Genomic DNA, 8,144 nt, shown 5'->3' with positions numbered 1-8,144 from the left:
AGACTATGTCCCAACGAAATTCAATGATTTTGATAAAAAAAAAATATATCTATGTCACTTTTAGAAGAAAAAAAATTGAAAGGGCAAATATCGTACTATATAAAAAGTGGGAGGGAGGGGTTCAATATAAACAATTGTGTCATTTAATATATTGTTTAATTTGCCCTTGTGTCTATCCAGTCAGACCATAGAGCATACATTAAGGTTTAACGGATCGCCTGCCTAATTCTTGTTAAGACTCATTCAAAATCTTCTAATCAATAGCATTAACTTCAAGGTAAGTATTAAAACACCACAATTAAACATGACAACCATCCAATATTCCAAATCATTTATACTTATTCTACTTCTCTCTTGATTTGTTAGGGAAAGAAACAAGCAAAAACTTGTCTCGGTTGCCTACGAAAAAGGAACATGCAAAAATAAGTTTTTGTCTTGCTAAAAGCATTAGGTTGCTTTGAACAAATGGCAAAAGAAAAATGATGACAAGTGTCATGGTTCATGACAATGTCTAATGCATACACTAATAAAAACTACAGGTATTTGAACTGTGCAAAGCACAGTTTGGGCCCCCTAGAAATTTAGTCGAATGCGGACAAGGGGCAGGGACGGTCATTAGAACAGTCAACGGCCAGATTTTGACAAAAAAAAAATGTGCGGTCCAAATTACAAGTTGTATATTGATTTCACAATGTGTGTGAGACCCGTAAATTTTTGTACTAAAGTTACACGTTGTGCAAACAAAGTTACGCCATGTGCAATCAAATTTACGCGTTATGTAAAATGACCAAAATGCCCGCTGTTTGTCGAATGCATAGCATCAAATTATTTTGACACATGATGAATGAATAGAAATATAGGAGAAAAATTGAGCATCAAAGCAATTAAATTTGACAAATATTATTTGAACTCTCATTTTTGTTAATTATACTTTCGCTATTATTTTTATCGTATAGTTTTTGTTTATTGTAGGAACATAATTAACACAATATGGAGTATAAATAAAATTTCTCTCAAAATTTGTTGTGAAGAGAAATTCCATCTATGAAGTCAACCTCTCTATTTATTGTGATTTGAATAAAGATTTTTGAAACACTATTATGATGATACCCAAAAATGAGAGAAACTTAATACACTATAAGTGCATTGGTGTATTAATAATAGTATAGTTTTAGTTAAAACTAAATCAAAAGCAGTCGTAATACTTTTAGTACTTTAATAATGAGAAAAAGTTTAGGAAGCTACTAAAACATGGCACAATCTTCAACATCAATATAGCTTACTATAAACTTTCATATTTTTCTTTCTTTTGATAGAAGAATCCAGTTCATCTATTTAAATTCTGCCTAAAGGTGACAAAATTATCCTGCAGCTCCTGAATATAAGTAGCAAGGTTAAATAAAAATATGAATTGCAATGTTTCCTGGTCTACATATACAAATTAGAATTGAACTATTTTTTTATTGCAAAAACATCTTCCTAATCAAAATTGAAATTTCTAACAATTTTTTGTCAAGTCACACTCTAGGCCGAAAGCCTCAATTGTAACTTCCACCACCGACTGCAATCCTTGTATACCAACCCAATTCATACTACAACACTTGAGTAATTGAAAAACAAACAAAAATTAACTTTAGTTTAAATATATACAAAATCTTATTGGATCCTTCAATTAAATTTAATAAGCCATAAAGTAATTGCAAAAAGAAAGAAATGGAGAAAAACGGAGGTACAAGAATGCCTAGTTAGATTTATCTTGGTGGAAACATCACATGATATATCTTTCTCCTAAACAAATACACAAAATTGTAGATAATTACAAAATGTAACCAAAAAAAACAAAGAAAAGGAAACAAAATGTGAAGTAGGAAATCAAATCATAGGAGAAGAAAATAAAAGAATGAATTTTTGTTCTATTATTCATAGAAAATGGTCATTGGTATAAAATGAATTTTAAATTTTTTTTACATATTTTAATATTTCACCTTTTATCCATGAAGAACTACCAAATAAAACATCATCCTATAAATTTAACAAACAAATACCAATTGGCTATAACATTATGATAAAAAAATAGAGCAAACATGAGAGATTAGAGTTGAAGAAAAAAGGAAGAAAAGAAAATGTAAAATGGGATAAAAAATAATAAAGAATTTTTTTGCTAAGTAGTTATCATCTTGACAAAAAAAAAAAAAGAACATGGCAACAATATTAGTTAGATTAGTTTTAAAAAATAAAAAATAAAAAATAAAAAAGGTGAGGGGTGACAGTAGTTACTGCAAGAAGAAAAAGAAGAGATGGAGTTGATTTTCTCAAGGAGAAAAAATATTTTAATCCTTTAGCCCAATTGAATCAAAAAAGGAAGGAAAAATTTAGGTAAAATAATCAAAGGTCCACTTGTCAAAAATATATATACAATACATGTGTCAAAAAGATGGTTAGCTACAGTAACTTGGCTTTCTTTTTATATACAAGGTAGATTTAGGCCTTACGCTTTCCTCTCATTTCACTATTACTCTACTAGTTTTCTTCAGATTGATTATAGCTTGTTTCACACTAATTGTCGGGTACAAATATTCCATTTCAAAGTCAATAATGTATCACCAACTCTCAAAATAGTCAAAGTGATAATCTCTTCAAATGTATTTACAAGTCCAATTACCTCATCAGTAAGACTAATCAAAGCTTTCTTAGTAAACTGTATATCTATTACGTCCGATACCAAATTAAACGGTATAATCATTATCTAAAATACATCAATGGCTCTTAAGTATTCTAAATGAACTCAAACATTTCATACATTGGGTTTTCTAATAACTCAACAACTAGGTATTTTATCCTAATAGACATTAGCCCTAAATAATCCTCCAATAAATTTTAAGGAGCCACAATTTCATAGAGAACTCACATATAACTACTTACAAATGATAGCATACTAATCACATGGCAGATTTGTCAAACTTATCCCACCTCAAATTTAAAACTCTCCTCACAATTTAAAGCTATTCATAGCTACATAGCCCTTATTTAAAATATTATTTTACTCAAATTCCAGGTCTGAAAACCATATTTTAGACAAGAGATGACATATAATCCATTTATCATTGAAGGACTAGTAAAATTATTCATCTTAAAATGGAGAATTTGCACAAATCTTCAAGATCTCACTACTGTCTCTTCACCTTTAACTCTCAAAAGTTAGCCTTGATCTCTTCGGTTCTACTTCTCCAAATTCAATCGTGATTTCTAATTATATCATAATGCAATATACTAAATCCTTTCCAATTTGCAAATACACCATTAAATGAAATATTTGATACTCGGGTAAAAGAATCCAAAAATAGGATTATTCACAACTTAAACCGGTCAATCCCAAGAGTAAATCAACCATATTTGGAATTCTTACGCGACATACAATTCTAATTTCCCTGAGTATCATGATGAAGTTTTTATGCTTAATATACTAACATTGATGGTTCAACAATCCTGTCCTAATTTACGCTCAATAAGACCACTTAGTCCCTTGCACTCATTCATGTAATCGGGACCATAATACTATTTGACTCAAACTCATCCCACACATAGACCACACGTGAAGTTGTTCTGATACCACCTGTAACGGCCCAACCATACCCTAGGACATACCCTAAACTTTAACGGACCGCCTGCCTAACTCTCGTCAATACTCACTCAAAATCTTTCAATCAATAGCATTAATTCCAAGATAAGTATTAAAACACCACAATTAAACATTACAACCATCTAATATTCCAAATCATTCATATTTATATATACAACTAAATGGATCAAAATATACGTTATTCAATCAATGCACTAAATATAAATGGAATCTTCCAAGTAAAATTTTGGGCCTCAGCTTAACTCTTAGATATTCCCTACTCCCGTCTGTGAGGACCCGAAAATTTTCTTATTTTCGTCATATATTACTGGTTTATTTAAATAGTTATTCACTCATTTTCTCCGAATTATTTAATTCAACTACTTAAAATCCATTTATATGGAAAAATACCTCTCTTATGTTTTTAAAGCGTTTTATTAGAAAATTTACTTTTCGAAAACTCGTTTAGTTCGAAACAACGAGTATACGTGTTTCGAGACTATATTTGAATCGAGAGTATATTAATTTTGGAGAAGTAAGAATGATCAATAGTAGATTTAGAAAAGTTAACTTGAGATTTGAGGAGTTAAAACTCGACTCATGTGAGGACTCGTAAAATTTATTATTTTAGATTCCATTTCGAGCTTATTTAAATATTTAATTGCCCATCTACTCCGAATATTATTTTCTAGTCTATTTAGACCTAATTACATGAGTTTATAGCTTCGTTATAATTTTAAAATGACTCGTTTCAAAAAAAAAAATATTTTTCTTATAAGCCTATTTAGCGAAAAAGTGAAAGCGTGTCAAAAAAAAAAAAACTTTAGCCAATTGGGAGCACAATAAGCTAAAAATTTAAGACACATACAATGGTCCTAAAATAGACAATTTTAGGTTTAAACACACAAGTAATAGCTAGTGGTACGATCGTTATAAGAATTTCTCAAAGGTTTCAATTTTATTGCGCCTAAATTAGAAATACGTGTTTTCACGTGCGCGCTTAATTGAGGGACTTTGGACCATTATTTTGGGACAATTAAAGGTGCATAATATTTATACAAATGTAAGTGCCCGAGAGGTTTAGTGCACTAGTGCAACAAACGTAAGAGAAATCGGACACAAAACGCGCGCGTAGGGCACTAGTTGTAATTGATTTGACGTATTTAATAGATTCGACGTCAAGCGTCTTTCGTACGCAAAGGAAACCAGAAACCGCATTTCCTTTCCTTCTAGCTTCATGGTCGGCCAGCTGCTGCAGAGGAAACAACCAAAGACTTCAACATTTCCTCTTCCAAAATTCACCAAATCACTACCAAAACTTCCATAGATTCTCACCAAACTTCACATTCATTTAGTTTTTTACTTGGACAACAACTTAGGCTGGAAAAGGGAGGAGTTTCACGGCTGTCTTCAGGCTTCATAGGGTCCGAAATTTTCTGATTTGAACAGCCATCAAAGTAGGTAGCCATCTAACTTCTTAAACTTGTTTTATGGAGTTTGATTTATGCATTTGAGCTAGAATCGTCACTCTAATAGCTTGTATTGTTGGAAAAAGTGGGCTCTATGAATTCCCACTCTTGGGTTGTTGCTGATTCTGTGCTTGATGAAGTTTATGATGACGGATTAGTGTTTAAGTTAGTGTTTCGTTGAAGAAAAACTGCAGGAAACTCACGTAGAGAGCAAGGGCCAAACTTGACCGTTTTGCCCCTGCTCTGTTCGGTCATTTTATTGCAGAAATTGAGGATTTAATGGCTTGATTGTGTAGTTTACATGTTGTAGAAGTTGTGTACAAAATTTCGTTGAAAAATATTGAGTTTTGGTTGCTCAAACGAATTTATTTCAAAAACTAGTAATCTGGAAAACGGTTTCGCCGTAATCCAGACCAGTGTTTGTATTTCGTCCATAACTCCGTACTCCGACGTCAAAATCAAGTGCCGTTAGCGGCATTTGAAACTAGACGTTTCCATGTTTCCAACGGTGTATAGTGCACATTCTGGTTTTATGTGTGTGAGCCACACCATTCATCTGAAGTCGGCTGTCCTGTTTCTCCGTTCTGCCGAAATGATTTGATGATACTGCAACTTGAGGCTTGATTTTGAACCAGTTGCAGGCTGAAACGTAAAACGATTTCTTCTGTGAAGTTGTAACCCTATGAATGTATTTTCTAACACTATCAACCATTTCCAATTCTGAGTTAAATTGAGGGAGTTATGATTAATACACGGCAACTGCCTCGTTTTTGAAAACCTTAGCTTTGGACAGATTGCTTTAAGGATTTTCCAAACTTTGGTTGATTGATTAACCACCTTTCCGAGGGTATTTTTCCATGAAATTTTATAGAGAGTTACCCTTCATATAGGAGTAGTATACTACAAAATTTGGTGTCAATCCAGGTCCGTTTCAACACTTAACAAAAGGGCCAAAGTCGGAACCAAATCTGGAAATTTTGTAACAGTCTTGAACTTTTCCCAACTTTGAGCTACCATATCTTGGTGCTCGAAACTCCGATTCTCGATCCGTTTATTCTGCCCTAAACCTTACTTGAACCTCTAATTGAGCTATAAATTTCAGAGACTGGTTTGCAACGTATGAATTCTGCCGAATTTCCAAAGTTAGCGAAAAACCAACCCCGGCTCAATCCTGGGTGATTTGGAACAGCAACTTTAAGCTCATTTTTGAGCACTTTCCACTTGGATTCATGGAAAAGTGTCTTCTAGGAACTTGCAGTACTTTCTAAGAGGTTTTCAACGGTATAAAGTTTTCCAATTCTCGACTTATGCCGAGTGAGTTACGATTTTTCAAAGATTCATAACAAAACTGAAATTTTCCAACTTTCAAGGAAATAGAGTTTTTCAAGAACTCTTTATTCTTTTGATATTATCTAAACGTTTTATCCCAAATTTCCTAAATAAAGACTTAAATATTGTTGAATGTTATCAAACCTCTCTCGAACCTCGATTTACGAGTAATTGAGATTCATTTTCACGGAATTCCCTAGAGTAATACTAGTGAACGAATTATTCCTTTGATAATTGGGGTGTGTGAATGATAATTCACTGTTAAATGTTCAGGCGCTCAAGAGGACCTTCCAGAGGATCTCACGGGAGACGCCTAAACCATCATTTGAACTCGCTACTTGAATCACAGTGAGTGTCAAGTGCATGAACTTGATGTTAAGTGGTTATCTGTTTCTTATCCATTATGAAAATTTGAAATTTTGAGACGAGGGTGTACTTTACCGCACTCGTGCTCTTTCAAATGAAATTATATTCGAATTTTGCTATGTGAATTCATATCCGACTTGTACATGGTAATGTGGATATGATTCGTATTTGTTTTGATTTGTATATGTGATCCGTATTTGTGATTCCTATTTGGAATCGTCGATTTGAGCGTTGCTCGTCGACTTATATTCGTATTCGTATTTGTATTCGTATTCGTATTCGGGGGACGCCCAAACTCGTTGGTTAACTTTGCGAATCGAGCCAGCATGTGCTTGGTCGATAAGCTTAGCCAACCATGAGATATTCGTAGAGCATGATCTATTGGAGAGATCTTGCTCGGCATTACTCGTGCAGTATTGCTATGATATACTCGAGTATTATCAAAAACTTTGATGAGCGGATCCGGTAAGGGGGTGTAACGGTGACGGGATTCGAAGAAAAGTGGTGTATCTACGGATTTGATACTTATGTGGTTGACGGAGTGTCAACATGAGATGTGATCAAGACTTCGACTCGATTACGTGGAATTTAGCTCCTGAGAGCTACAGTATCCTTGAATTGTTTCTGTTTATTTTTTTTTTCTATTCGAAATGTGAATTATTCGAACTTTATAGATTTACTTACTATGTAATTTGTGACCACTTGGATTATGTGTTTGCATGTGTGTTTCTTGGCCTCACTGAGTATTGGCTCATCCCATTAGTTTGTTTTCCTTAACAGGTTGGATTGGGAGATTTTGGAAAAGCCGACTAGATTATACTTTTGATTGGAATTTGGGCTGTAAATGTGTAGTCGACTTTTAGTGGTTGTATTTTGGGACTTGATATATCTTTTGTGAACATGATGTAAGATTTGAATATTTAGTTAAGGAAGCGACTTTTCTTTATTTTGACTTGTAGTATTTGGTATGTATCGTTAAGTTCGATTTGAATTGTCTTGAGTCCTGGCGAGAGTTGGGCAGGCGTCCCGCGGATACCCTTGGGTTCGCCTTTGGGAGAAGTGGGGGCGTCACACCGTCTTCCTCTTTTGAAAGGAAAACAAACTAATGGATTGAGCAAAACTCAGTGAGGTTTCTCAGGCAAGCAATAATCATCAAACACTTAACACGTAATCAAAATTAAACAAGAAAAGAACACTTCATTGAATAAAGTAAAGAACACTTCATTGAACAATCACTTTCAAAAGGATACGGTGCTTGCATTAAAGCCATTTCAATACACAACACACTTCACCGAACTCCTTATAATCTCCAAAACAGTAAATACTTCCCTAACTTAGATGGTCATATCAGTTCAGTAATC

The 8,144-nt window shown here is 33.6% G+C and overlaps 1 long non-coding RNA gene across 1 annotated transcript; it reads left to right on the top strand.

Annotated features, from left to right (window-relative positions):
* Positions 1 to 4,315: 4,315 nt before the first annotated feature.
* On the top strand, positions 4,316 to 7,729 carry LOC113694018 (uncharacterized). Its single transcript, XR_011816273.1, has 3 exons — positions 4,316 to 5,080; positions 6,691 to 6,765; positions 7,564 to 7,729. It is a non-coding gene; the product is annotated as an uncharacterized lncRNA (long non-coding RNA).
* Positions 7,730 to 8,144: the final 415 nt, after the last annotated feature.

Source organism: Coffea arabica, chromosome 6c, assembly GCF_036785885.1.
Source record: "Coffea arabica cultivar ET-39 chromosome 6c, Coffea Arabica ET-39 HiFi, whole genome shotgun sequence".
Classification (NCBI taxonomy): Eukaryota; Viridiplantae; Streptophyta; class Magnoliopsida; order Gentianales; family Rubiaceae; genus Coffea; species Coffea arabica.
This window is presented reverse-complemented; position numbering and strand designations above follow the sequence as displayed.